At 43.0% G+C, this 15,069-nt stretch overlaps 1 protein-coding gene across 6 annotated transcripts in view; it reads right to left on the bottom strand.

Moving 5' to 3' along the window:
• NTRK3 (neurotrophic receptor tyrosine kinase 3) overlaps positions 1 to 15,069 on the bottom strand; it is a 418,664-nt gene that overhangs the window by 32,699 nt on the left and 370,896 nt on the right. The gene's annotated exons all lie outside the window — the stretch shown is intronic.

Raw genomic sequence — 15,069 nt, 5'->3', positions numbered from 1 at the left:
GGAGATGTGGTTCAAGGAACAGTGCAGTTACTGATAATGTCATTCAACAGTTAGTTCAAAAAAGGATCTGACTTTTTAGAGCAAAGGCATTTGAATTTGGGCATGGTGAGATAATTAGTCACCCCCAAAATGCAGAGTCAAGGAAGGAGTAAGATCAGAAGTTTAAAAATGAAGACAGAAGGGACTTTCCTGGTGGTCCAGTGATTAGAAGTCCACCTTGCAAGGCAGGATACTCAGGTTCCATCCTGGTTGGGGAGCTAGGATCCTACATGCCATGAGGCAACTAACCCCACCACAGCTACCGAGCCCTCATACTCTGCAGCCCACATGCCGCAACCAGAGAGCCTCTGTGCTGCGAGGAAAGATCCCACGAGACCCAACGAAGACCCTGTGTGCCACAACTAAGACCCAACACAGCCAAATTAATAAATGTTGTTAAAAATTTAAGACAGAAGATGAACATGACTATTTTAGTAGTTGAGACAAATGAAATTTGGAGGTAGCAAAAAGTTCAAATGAAGAGTTTTCTTTCAGATAGAAGAGATCATGGATGTTAGAATAGAAAAGAGGCAGAGAGAGACTTCAAGATCGAGTGAGGTGAACAGTCACAAGAAGAGGTGGGCTAGAGATTGGGCAGGTGACAGATGGTGAGGTGTGAGGGAAGTGAGAAGGAATGCAGACGTGTGAATCTGTTGATAGGGAGAGGGTGAATCTGGCCTAATATTTCATAGCATCACAAAAATACATACTTGACACAATTCCTTGCAGGGGCATAATCATAATTTCTTAAATTACTCAGCTACTTTGCACCTGTCTAAGCAGTTTCATCACTAAGTTGACTCTTAGGATCTGAAGATTAGAAAAAAGCAAAACTCTGAGGTCATCTAGTATATGTCTCTATATCATCTCTAAAAGGTGGTTATTTGGATTTTCTGGAAAATCCCTGGGGGTGGAGAATATACAGTCTTACAGCGTGGTCCATTATTTCCGCATAGGAAGGGACACTGTCTGTGGCACTGAGCTCCAGCACCCAAGAGTCTTCTAATCCTGATCCCTCTGTGGGTAAAGGACTGTGTGACACAGCCTATTCACCAAGTCAGACCGATGGAGGACAATCCCTGAGGACTTTGAATGTGATAAAACCTGGTTTTGTGATTTCTGATCGTCCCAAACTGCAGTGCCCTGGAGCACCATCCCAGATCAGCCATTTGCCAAGAGACACACTTGTCTCCTTGCTTATTTCACTTAACAGACATTTATGGAATGCTTACCCTATACCAGGTATGGTGTTAAGCAAAGGATATGTGACTGGTGGAATAAGGCATGGATACTGCCCTTTCATAAGTCTCAAGTGGGATTTCCCTGCTGGTCCAGTGGTTGTGAGTCGGCCTGCCAATGTGGGGGACACAGGATCCAGGAACCAGGATCCCACGTGCTGCAGGGTGACTAAGCTCCTGTGCCACAACTACTGAGCCTGTGCCCTAGAGCCAGAGAGCTGAAACTCCTGAAGCTCAAGCACCCTGGAGCTCCTGCTCTGCAACAAGAGAAGCCACTGCAGTGAGAAGCCTGCACAACACAACTAGAGAGAAGCCCTCGCCCGCCTCGGCTAGAGAAAGCCCGTGCGCAGTGACAAAGACCCAGCACAGCCAAAAATAAATTAAAAAGCAAAAAGGAAAGATATCGCAAGCTACTAGAAACAAATGCGTGTCAACAGATGTTTTGAGAATACATTTTCACAACAAACGTATAAAAAGTCACTTCCTGCAGCAGCAGGACAGCATTCCTCATTTCTAATCACCATCTCCTCTGTTCCTGGCATCCTTTTCTCACTCTTCAGCTTCACTGAATCTAATTTGAAGACTACACGTGGCTAGAAACACCCCGCTACTGCTTGCTTTATTACCTGCCTGGAGACCCCAAACTCCCTGAATTAGGGTCTCCTCATTTGCTGGATGGGCCATCCCTGAATCACCCCAACTGTTTACCTTCTTTTCATCTTTGTCACAAAGCCCTCCTAGGAAAAAAAAAAATCATGACACTAGCTTCTTATAGGTTCACACTTCTAACTTTAAACTCTACCTAAGCTGATGGATACTGTACTCTACTGGTAGATCATTTCAAATGTCTATTCACAGATGGCCTCACATTCTTGATTTTATTTTTTAAAGGGATATAGCCATTTTTTAAAAAGATTTTTTGATGTGGATCATTTTAAAGTTGTTATTGAATTTGTTACAATATTTCTTCTGTCTTATGTTTTGGTTTTTTTTTTGGCTGCAAAGCATGTGAGATCTTGGGCTTCCCTGGTGGGTCAGTGGTAAAGAATCCTCCTGGAAACATGGGTTCAATCCCTGGGTTGGGAGGATCCCCTGAAGAAGGAAATGGCAACCCACTCCAGTATCCTTGCCTGGGAAATCCCATGGACAGATGAGCCTGGTGGGTTATAGTCCATGGGACCATGGGGTGGCAAAAGAGTCCAACACAACTTAGCGACTAAACAACAATCTCAACTTGTTGGATCTTTGATTGCCAACCAGAGATCAAACCCACACCTCCTGCACTGGAAACCAAAGTCTTAACCACTGGACCACCATGGAAGTCCCATGACTCACATTCTTTATAAAACTTTACTTAGGAATCAGAACACAGAACTCAACTCTGCCTTACCCTACTTTTTGTGCAATCTGAGCAACACCAACTAATCTCTCTGATTCTCTGTTTAAAGATCTGTAAGTGGGAATAATAATACTAGCCTGGTCAACCTCAAAGTCCTTTGATGATGATCAAAGAGAAGCACTGGACCTGTGAGATGGGAGAAAAATTTTCTTGTTTTAACTCTACCTCCAAATTGATGCATGAACTTGAGAAACACTGGCTCTTTCTCTGGACTTCAGTATCTCCATCTGTCTTATAAGTGGGTTTTATATTACGACCTCTAAGTGGACATCTAGCCAGAACTTCATGAGTTTGCCAGTATAGATCGCTTACCCGCATTTCATGGCATTTATCAAGGGCTCTCATAATATACTTAGGAGTTTAATAGGTATAGGAGAAGAGTCTGACTGGGTAAGAGTCCTAACCATAGAATGACTACACGTAAAGAATGCTGAAAATTGGATCAACATGGGTTTGAGGACAGGACTTTAGCAGCAAATCCAAGTCTTGAGTTGTTCAACTCTCTAAGAAATTAAAAATATGTTTCAAGTCATTACCGGTGTGTTGATACAAGCTCTAGATGACACAGAATTGGAGGGGAGAGTTGTATCTAGGCCATATAAAGCTTTGGCAGAGTGGAACAGGGAACCAGATCTATGAAGAACTAGGCATTTTTTCTGTACATAAGATTCTAAATGGAGAAGGAAATGGCAACCCATTCTAGCATTCTTGCCTTGAGAATCCCATGGACAGAGAAGCCTGGCAGGCCATGGTCCATAGGGTTGCAGAGAGTCAGACACGACTGAAGTGACTAAGCAAGCAAGGTTCTAAAACAATAGAAACAACTAAATGCTAAAGTAAAGTGTGTGAAAAAGGCTAGTGGAAGGTAATTTAGAGTACTGGGTTACTAGTTCCATTGATGTGAACTTGGGCAAATAAACCTGCTAGCCCCAGTAACGCAGGCCCACCTGGCAAAACCCTTCTTTGTACCTGATCTTTAAGAGCAGTGCATTCAATAAACTTACATCTCTGCCTGATTACACCACTTCCAATTGTGAGAAGCTAAGGTTAGAGCATGACTAAAAGGGTCCAGAAGAGTCTTTGAGTTGAGAGCATAAATTGGGATAGAATAATTCAGGACTGCAACTATACAACCCAAGTACCAGCATCCCCTTTCCAATGCTCATGGTGGACATCACCCGCTGACCCCACACGCATTTTCACTGACGGTAGATACGGTCACCAAGCTCTTCTCATCACTTTACTGTGAGCAACGACTACCAGTCATCAGAACTGCTACCTGAGACCTACTTTCCACCTCTAAGGGATAGAATACTTGGCATCAAGACAATGAGATTTAAAAGCAACAAAAAGAGTCATTTTTTTTTAGGGATAAAGGACATTCAGTGACATGGAAAGCATGAGGTACTTTGACCATAAAGTGACCCCTCCCAAGTATTTGGAAATGAAGACAAGGCAATTAATCTCCTTAAGATCAGCATAAAATGGATGAAAACATGAATTTACATCCAAGTCTGTCCGAAAAAGCCTGAGTGCCTTCCAGGCCATCATGGCTCATTTGTAAACTGATGGATACAGATAATAAAAGAGTATGATCATAGCGACCTGCAAAGGTCATGGAATTAGACGGTGGTGATTTTCATCCTCTCCTGGCTTCAGTCAGGGGAGAGGAGAGGATTTAGGCAGAAGACTGGGAAGGCAAGAATTCCTTGCTCTCAGATCAGTAGGGACATACCAGTATTTTTTGGTTGGATGATACCGACCATTTGACTCATCTGATGTCCTTGCTCTGATTTCTTCCTCCTTAAGCAACCTTCTCAGTGGTTCAGGGTCAGGCTTCCCACACAGGCTGGCTTACTGGGGGTGATGCTTTGATCACAGAGCCTTTTAATAATCTGGTCCCCTGTGAACATTAATAAATTGTCCTCCTGGTGCTAACTCCAGTCTCATGGGTGTTTTAATTACTGTGAGACATTCTCTCAGGCCTTCTCACTGAGAAGCAGATTGTTTGGGCCTTTGGTAGGGAATCAGATCCTGCTGCCTTTTTCTTAGGTGATGTTGTTGCATCTTCCAGACTCTGTTGTTGCTGCTGTTGTTGTTCAGTCGCTAAGTTGTAACCAACTCCTTGCGACCCATGGACTCAGCACGCCAGGCTTCCCTGTCCTTCACCATCTCCCAGAGTTTGCTCAGACTCATGTCCATTGAGTCGGTGATGCCATCCAACCCGCTCATCCTCTGTTATCGTCTTCTCCTCTCGCCTTCAATCTATCCCAGCATCAGGGTCTTTTCCAGTGAGTCAGCTCTTTGTATCAGATGGCCAAAGTATTAGAGTTTCAGCTCCAACACCAGGTCTTCCAATGAATATTCAGGGTTGATTTCCTTTAGGATTGACTGCTTTGATCTCTCTGGCAAGTGGGGACTATAGGGTACACTTGAAAGTACTTTGGATGTTATTCCTTACCCATTATAGCACTTGACATATGGCTACATATTTTTTAATTAAGCACTTTTATTAAGCATTTTTATGTGCAACATCGCTGTGATAAAAATGGAGTGGGTTCCTTTGCCTTCACGGGAATTTCTGCTGCAGAGAGCTAGAGGATATGCATGTACCTGAAAGACTCAAGAGCATGACTAAATAAACACAAAGGTCAAGAAGTTGGGGACTGATCCATTGGGTAAGGAAATGACCAACTTCAAGGACAAACCAGGCCACAACTCAAAGGTCCATCCTGGCTATAGAGATTAGAGAGCATGACTCAATGAAAGAGAGGTTGTCATGGTGTTTGGCAAAGAGAAAGAGATGGCATATTGATGACCACTGCCAATCAAGTTTGGGATGTTGAACTTTTTTCCAGAGTGCCTGTAATCATCTACTAAGCAGGCTATATACTGTGGTGATGATGGTAATAGTGGTGGTGGTCATGGTGGTAATAAAACCAGCAGCACCCAAGCCAATGATTTTACGAAGCTCTTAAATATCCATTATCCTATGTTACGCATAGGAATGAATGCACAGGTTATCAAGTTGTATTTGTTAAGAGAGAAAAAGGCAGGAGGACTGGGCTTAAACCAGCTTGTTTCTATCCGCAAGGTTCAATGACCCTAACATCTTCCTCTGAGGTGACAAGGGGCATCACACACTTAGGAGGCCTGGAGAATGGGCTGTAATTCTGCAGGCCTTTGTTGACCACAAAATTCATAGTTACAGTTTTCAAAAGTTAGTTCCTTATTGGAGCTATCAGGTCCAAAATGGGAAAGCCCTTCCTATGACCACCCAAATGTGCTTTCTTTTTCTTCCTGGACTTCCAACTGACCAGTTCCAATTGTTTAAATCAGTCCCGGAAGATTGAGTGTGTTTTTTGTTTGTTTGTTTGTTTTTTAATCTCCCCAGGTTCTTTTAAGTAGGCTCCTTCCCTTTCAATGTTAGCATCCAGCATCAAAGATCATAATAGGAAATACCTAGGCTTGTATCTTTAAATAATTTGCAGTTTCTTATACAGATCATCCTCGACTTACAATAGTTTGACTTTACCACAGTGTGAAAATGATATGCATTCGGTAGAAACCATACATTGAATTTTGCATTTTGATCTTTTCCTGGTCTAGCAATATGCAGCAAGGAACTCTCTCATGATACTGGGTAATGGCAATGAGTCTCAGCTTCTGGTCAGCCACGACGTCACAACCCAGACATTTATAACCATCGTATACCAACACAACCCTTCTGTTTTTCACTTTCAGTAAAGTAATTAATAAATTACATGAGACACTCAACACTTTTTTATAAAAACACTTGGTGTTAGATGATTTTGTCCACTGAAGGCTAATGTAAGTGTTGGAGCCCATTTAAAGTAGGCTAGGCTAAGCCATGATGTTCAGCAGCTTAGGTGTATTAACTACATCTTTAACTTCTGATATTTTCAATTTACAATGAGTTAGAAGTAAGCCCCTTGTCCCTGGTGGCTCAGACAGTAAAGTATCCACCTGTGATGCAGGAAACCTAGGTTCGATCCCTGGGTTGGGAAGATCCCCTGGAGAAGGGAATGGCAATCTACTCCAGTATTCTTGCCTGGAGAATTCCATGGACAGAGGAACCTGGCTGGCTACAGTCCATAAGGTTGCAAAGAGTCAGACACAACTGAGCAACTAACACACACACACAAGCCCATTGTAAGTCAAGGAAGATCTGTATGTAATTTCTACCTTATTCATTTACATAGAATAATAACTACCATGTACTGAGTGCCTAGTAGGCACCAGGCAATTCGCATACATTATCTTATTCAATCCACACAAAAGAAAGTGTTTTCATTTTTTTCAGATGAGGATCTAAGGCTTCCCTAAATTCTGGAGTTCATAAGCAGAAACTCAATATTCAAAGGAATATCTTCTCCTCTGCAATGTTAGCATCCAGCACTACATAATGGAAATACTCTGGCTTGCAACTTTAAATTGTAAGTGGGTACTTGGCCCACTTTCTCTTGGGCCACTTTTTCCCCATGCCCACCTCAGCTTTGCCCTGTAGGATTAGCTAAACCTGAAAAGTCAACAACCAGGAGTAAAAACTGTGTTTAAAATTCTGAATTTCAAATGTAATGTTGACCCAGTCTTCGGCCTCCTCCTCCTCCTTCTCCTCCCATTTAGACTCAGATCACAAAGTCTTGGGCTTTGAGGATTAGGAGAGAAATACAATTCCCCACCAGGAGGAAGTCAAGGGAATATACTGTTCTCTTTACATGCAAATATCTTAATTACAGCTGGTAAGGAAGAAATTTGTATGGAAATTTATGTATCTTTATATGTTATATATTCAGTTTGCCATTAAAAAAACAAACAAACAAAAAAACCTCAAAAACAAACCCTTTATACTTGAGGAACCTAGACAGGGTCTATTATAATACTCGCCTCTGTCAAATTACAAAGAGGCTACCATCCCAGCCAACCACAAGAGCAGAGAGAGAGAGTGAATCAACACCCCACTGCCTTCTCTTCTCCTTCCTTGAGGTTGGGCTCCTGTACAAACATGCCTCAAGTTCTTGAAATTTTCTGATGAGGATTCACCCTGGTCCTTTTTTTTTTTTTTAATCAATATCTGTCCTCATGGAGATCAGGCTGACTATGATAGCATCCATTAGCATCCATCCCATGCTTGCACCACTGTCATTGACAAAAGAAAACAGCTAGATTTCAATACTGTAGGGAGATGAAACCAAATTGAGGAGACTCCTGGAAACTGCTCTCAGAAAAAGGATATATATATATAATGCATTATATATATAATGCATTATATATATATAAGGATATATATATGCATGTCAAGGGAGGGAGAGATTTATATCCCTGCCAACAAATAAAATACAACCAATTACCTATGAGACACACCAGGCCATTTTGGTCTCACTGAGCATCTACTTAGCATTTTCCTGAGTGTTCTAATGTCTGTTTTAGAATATAATCCATGTTTATCTCTTCTAAGGATATAGGAGAAGATAAACTTGTTTTGTAGCAGGTAGAGGATAGACATAACTGAGAACTTCCCATTTCTAAAGGGTGCTACAAATTAGAAAGAAAAGGATAAATCTCTCACCGATGAGAGTTTCCTTTTGCCACAGCTGGAAGGAATAAGGAGGAACCAGTGGAATCCCGGGAGATGCAGGGGAATAGAGCAAACAAACCATCTGTCGGGGATGATTTTGAAGCTGCTCTGCCTGGGGCCACAGGGGTGAAATAGATGACATTTAAGGCAGCTTCCAGCTTCATGTTTCTTTAAAATTGAATGATTTGGCATTTGTTCATCTGTTTTTCTAACACTCCAGGGACGCAGAATGGACTAGGTGGCCTAAAAGATGCATTTGTAAAAAATCCATCCTGACCCTCCATTTCACTGTTATTCTTTTTCAAGGTTACAATTCAAAACAGCAAGAGGCTTTGAGTTCCCAGGCCCTGGCCTTGAGTTCACCTTTCTCAGCCCCACTGATTCCGATGGCTTCTCTTCCATACTCCACTGCTACCACCGCGGCCAATAGCCTTATTGCCTCTCCCCTGGACCAGGGCCAAATCCAGCCTTAGTGGCCTCAGGTCCCAGGGGTCTCTCCTACATGACATTGCCTGATGGCTCATCCTCACATAGCCTTATTTACACTAAAGCAGATGACAAATTCCCAAGACTGTCCTGCAGCTACCCATGTCAGAACAGTTGGCCTTTCAAGAGCTACCACCATGGTCCCACCCTTTATGAACATTTCCTTCCCTGTATCTTTCATATACCTTAAGTTTGGCTGGTTGAGTGTTACACTGTTCTAGATCCCTCTCTCAGTTTGCCGATTTCCAAGCCATATTCATTCCTCCTAAAATTCAACCCACTGACTGTCTCAAGATCCAAATCATCCATCTAATTAGATGGGCTTTTGAAATTGGTCATCCTATTGCATGACAGTGGAATTACAAATTTTCCTCCTGTTTAATATTCCCTAAGGAAATTCTTTTTTTTTTTTAATTTTTATTTTTTGCCCCCCACCTATGTGGCATGTGGGATCTTAGTTCCAGGACTGGGGATTGAACCAGAGACCCCTGCAGTGGAAGCGCAGTCTTAACCACTGGGCCTCTGGGAAATCCCACTCTACGAAAATTTAATTCCCGTGGGAATAAAGATTGCATTCTCTTCATCCTTGCACATAGGGAATTGTACTGAATCCTGTCTCTAACACATGGACCTCCTCAATGGCTATGGGATTTGGCACAAGGGGAAATAAACCAGCATGGACAAGTTTAGCAAATGCACATGGTGGATTAATCATCTGAAGGCTGTAGAAATGTTCTAACACTGACTTGTTGAGGAATCTCAAAGCCTTGAAGACATCACCAACCCTCATCAAGGCTTAGCTATAAAATGAAGGCTAACAATGTCTGACCTCTTACTTAACCTGGAAGGTCTTAGAAGACCCTCTTATTTTCCTGGCATAGCACTAAGAGGCTAGTGAGAAAGTGCAAAGCTCCACAATCAGCATGTGTAAAATGAGCTGGTTTGGGTGGGAGGGCTCACGAGATAGGGTGGGGAGGCATGAGGTGGGAGAATCAGATGGGATTCAAGAGCAGAGTCATTCATCCACTGATCCCTTGCTGCTACCATTCTGGTTGTCACCTCCGTCACTATTAAGTGTAGCTGGAATACATAAGATCTACTCTAGATCTTATCTGGGGAGCCCAGGACCTCCCTGGTGATCCAATAGTTAACAATCTGCCTGTCAATGCAGGGAACAGGGTTTGATGCCTCATCTGGGAAGATCCCACATGCCACAGAACAACTAAGCCCAGTTACAGCTACTGAACCTGTGCTCCAGAGCCCATGAGCTGAAACTATTGAGTCCACATGTTGCAAATACTGAAGCCTCCATACCCTAGAACATATGCTCTGCAACAAGAGAAGCCACTGCAATGAGAAGCCCGTGCATTGCAATTAGAAAGAAGCCCTGGCTTACAACAAAAGAGAAAGCCTGTGCAGCAATGAAGACCCAGCACAGTCAAAAATAAACAAATAAAATTAACTGGGGAGCCTGCTGACCGGGTCCTGACACCCAGCTCTGCAGAGCATGGAAGCCCCCCCACCCTTCCAAAACTGAAGCCTATTCAGGTTCCTCTTGGTCTGGCATCATCCACTTCCTGCACTCTCAATTTCCACTCTGACGTCATTCATGCATTAATTCATATTTTTACTGGGTGTCTGCCAAGTTCCAGGTCCTGTGCCAGGCACAGAGGATGGCAGAGTGGACAGGAAGGCACTCTCCTGGCACTCCAGTTCAGTAAGACTGGAGCACCAAGCCCCTCCACCACCGCTCTTCCTGTATCAACATACCATCTCCCTTCCAAATCAAAACGTCTGAAAATACTTCTTTTCTGGAAACCCCAACCTCCTCTTCTTCTAAGACTTTCTTAATTCCAGACTTGACTCCTCAACTTGTAGTGTTGTCTGAAACTCTGAGAAAGATATAATGGTACTCAAAACCCACCCTTGTCAAAGCCTATTTAAAGGCAATCTCAGAAGTGGCTGAGCCAGTGATCCATCAAGGAAAAGGGATCTGTCATGGGGCACAGTCTTAAGAAGAGAGAACAAATCGCTCTGGCACTCACTCTGGGGCAGAGTTGTTTGTTTTTCTCTCTCTAAATGTGTAACAGGAAATTAGGCAGTTCACCTTTGTGCATCACTTTCATATCATGTGTACACGAGCCAGATGGCACTTCTTTGTGTTAAGAAATTTAAAAGGAAAGAATAGAAGAAGGAGTTTATCTTCACTTCCTCTGCCCTCCTAAACACATCCTGGAATCTACACTGGGCAGGGGAGCACACACATACACATACAAACTCACACACACTCCATGCACACACCAGAGTGATATGCATGTAGCTGTGTAAGGCGGGCTTCCCAGGTGGCTCAGTGGTAAAGACCCCGCCTGCTGATGCAGAGATGCGGGTTTCATCCCTGGGTCAGGAAGATGCCCTGTAGAATGGAATGGCAACCCGCTCCAGTATTCTTGCCTGGAGAATTCCATGGACAGAGGAGCCTGGTGATTTACAGTCCATGGGGTCGCAAAGAGTAGGACACTACTGAAGCGACTTAGCACACATGCATGAAGCTGTGTTAGGCACCAGAAACCAGCAAACTTCTAGCCCCAGTAGATTTCAGTAATGTAAGTAGCCCAGAGGTGCAAACCCGTCCTGGGTGTCAGCTTACAGAGACAGTCCTTCAGTGTTCTTGCTTTCTAATAAATCACCACCTTCCCCAGGAGTCTCAGCTGGTGTACCAAACAAAGCAAAACAAAAAATCTTTCACAAATCACCTAAGATTTGGCTCTAAGATTTGACTCTAAGATTCATGAGCAGGACCTATGAACACTGATCATAAGAACAGGCAAGTACTGATGACCCAGTATTTCTGGTTAAGTTGAAACCTTGGGAGGGAAATTTTTCCTGCATGGTCAACATTAAGATCTGCTCCTTCAGGGAAGCGGTGCTATCCCGGTTTATTTTTCAGTGGTCAGGAGGGCCTTATCTCTGACCCAAAACTTACACCTGGAAGTAAGATTATCCCTGAGGTTCTCCTGCCTTGGGTGTGATGGGAACTAAGGAAAACAAACAATAATTTATCCAGTTAGAAGTGTATTCCAGGCTCTTTATGCATATTAACTTGCTGAACATCAAAAACAACTCAATTGAGAGACTATGTTTGTCCTCGTTTGAAAAATGGGACGATTACATAAAGGTTTCAGGAAAACACATTGAGGTTCCATGGCGGCTAATGGCCGTGTTAGGTTGTGAACACAGGTAAGACTGCACCCAACACAGACCTCCTTTGTCACCTTGATGTCATCCAATATGAATAATAAGACTTCCTGGTTTATTACTGATGTGACCTCAGGCAAGTCTTTTATTTTACAGAAGTGGGAGTGGGGCCGTGTTCACATTAGAGCATTGTGAGCCTCTGAAATGAACATGAAGAAATGATACAGCTGATCTTTGAATATGGAGAGTATAATATCTACCCACCATCAGTGGAGTATGTAGCTCTCTGATGGAGCACTGTGTTTTGACTGCAATGTTGCTGTTATTTAGTCACTAAGTCGTGTCTGACTTTTGGGACCCCATGGACTGTAGCCCACCAGGTTCCTCCATCCATGGGATTGCCTAGGCAAGAACACTGGAGTGGGTCACCATTTCCTCCTCTGAGGGATCTTCCCAACCCAGGGATAGAACCTAAGTCTCCTGAATTGTCAGGTAGCGCTAGTGGTAAAGAACCTGCCTGCCAATGCAGGAGACATAACAGATGCGAGTTTGATCCCTGGGTTGGGAGGATCCCCTGGAGAAGGGAATGGCAACCCACTGCAGTACTCTTACCTGGAAAATCCCATGGACAGAGGAGCCGGGAGGGCTACACTCCATAGGGTCTCAAAGCATTGGACACAACTGAAGCGCCTTAGCCCACAGGAGCCACTGAGGAAGCCCTTTGACTGCAACAGCTCTCCTTTTTTACTTCATACTTCCTTGGGATCCTACATTTTCAAGCCAGCTGGCCTCTGCTTCCCTGCCTTAGCCCTTGTGAAAAGGGAACTGTGGCTGCCTAGTATAAGAACATTTTCCCATCTCACTCCCTTCCTTGAATTCCAACCTGCCCTAGAGCCCACAGAAGTGAGATAGATTTACTTCTTGTAACTCTCCCAGGAGTAAAGAGTGATAGTTCACAACTTTTTAAGCTAGGGCAAAGCCAGATCATTTGGAAATGGGATCTTTTCTTTCTTTCTCTCTCTCTCTTTTAAATCAGAACGGAGAAATATTAAGTGCACTTCTTAAGGCAAGTCTGAAAGCTGAGTTTGCACACACGCTGTTCAGATACTGTTTCTCAAGATCCTGGTAAAGCCAGCGGAGACCAGATTGGTCTAATCAAACATCCGCCCCACACAGAAAAACAATGATCCGTCCCTAGCTTTTATCAACACCAACATAAATCTGAGCTCAGCCAGACAGGCCAGCAAACCCCATTACACAGAGTGCAGAGGCAATTAAATGGTGCCAGCTCCAGCTAGACTCAAGAAATCTATGACCCATGGTCCCTTGGTAACCATACCAATGCTTCTCTTGGAAACAACTGGAAAAACTTGGTCTAGATGCTAAAGAAAGACTCCACTTTGATATTTCCTGGCAGCACTGCCCTGCCCATCAGTCTGTGCCTACCACTACATCATGCTTCTTTTTCCAAATCTAGGGATGCTAAGACTGGGCAGGTGGCTAGATAGAAGAAGGGTTTCTTCTATCAGCAGAAGGTAGCTTTCTGCTGACATTCTACCTTCCCTACTATTTGATCTACTTTGCTTTATATCCTCATGATTGTATATCATCTGCCATCTTTCAGTTATACCATGAACATGTCAATTTTTAGGCACAAAAGGAGTTTCTCAAATATTCCATTTTTTTCTAGGTTATGGCTAAAATAAAGCATCTTCATTGCTATATTTAAAATGGATAACCAACAAGGACCTACTGTCTAGCATAGGGAACTCTGCTCAATGTTACATTGCAGCCTGGATGGGAGGGGAGTTTGGGGGAGAATGGGTACATGTATAATGTGTGGCTGAGTCCCTTTGCTGTCCACCTGAAACTATGACAACATTGTTCATTGGTTATGCCTCAATACAAAATTCAAAGTTAAAAAGAAATAAGATAAAGTGTCTTGAATGATCCATTATAATGTCTGGGTAATGTTTTTTAGGCAAAGCCATCATGAGCATCCAGACAGAGTTGATTTGCAGATGCCAGTCCCAAACTCCCAGCCTCCTGACCCACCGTGCTCAGGCCAAAAAGACTATCCTGTCCGGGCCCTTTAATTCACAATATGATCATTCATTCTGTACCAAGGAGATGAGGGAAATCGCTACCTTGTCTCTCGACCTCTAAAATATTGTACCATCCTCTCCTTATATACCATCCAAACTCCTCATCCATTCAAAGTCCCTAAAGTAAATCCCCCATGTATTTTAAGCATCTGACTCTCTAATCAATATGCAGAAGTTATTGTATCTCTGTATACAGGTTGCACCCATATTTCTCCTTTCGGGAAAAATGCCACTCATGCCCACTCATCCTTTCCCTGGCAATAATAACATTGTCAGAACCACTCCATGATACATGGGAAGAAGATTCTCAAATATTAAAGGGGAAAATGGGGGGGCTAAGTAATAGGTATATATTTATACCTATTAATATAAAGTAAAAAACTGTATAGAAGTAAAGCTGAATGTGATGTCTCCTCTCACCATCAAACAGCTTCTCCTAAGGCCTATTTGCAACTGTCTCCAAAGTTGGCAATAAGAATCTGCTTCCTTCACTCATCTTTCCTATACCATTTGGATAATTCTGCTCAGCAATACACTAACCATTTTCATCCTTTATGTTGGTTTCTGCCTTCTCATTGAGATCTATCTTTGCAAACAAGCCTATATGGTCACCAGATAATATTAAAGAACAATAATGTGCTGTGGGTGAGGCTGGGTAGGGAACTGCATTGAAAGATGTTAAAATGTAGCATCAAGTTGAGCTTGTCCACGTGTGCATTGAGGGATATATATATATGCATATATATGTGTATATATATGTATATATTGGTATCTGTTTACATGAAGAATGAGTACTGATGGACGTAAGAACACAGTGCATATGTCATTGCAATGTAAGGATATAGCCGAGTATTCCTATCCAGGTGGAAGGGATGAGTAAGCTATCAAGAGAATAATTGACAGGTATGTAGAGATGCAGGCGTGGCCAAAGGATAAGCATCAAGTGTATACCTGGGCACAGGAGTGTATGCATGTGCTCCAGAGTAACAGGGTTAATGGACAACGACA

This window comes from Cervus canadensis, chromosome 17 (genome assembly GCF_019320065.1).
Source record: "Cervus canadensis isolate Bull #8, Minnesota chromosome 17, ASM1932006v1, whole genome shotgun sequence".
NCBI classification, from domain to species: domain Eukaryota; kingdom Metazoa; phylum Chordata; class Mammalia; order Artiodactyla; family Cervidae; genus Cervus; species Cervus canadensis.
This window is presented reverse-complemented; position numbering and strand designations above follow the sequence as displayed.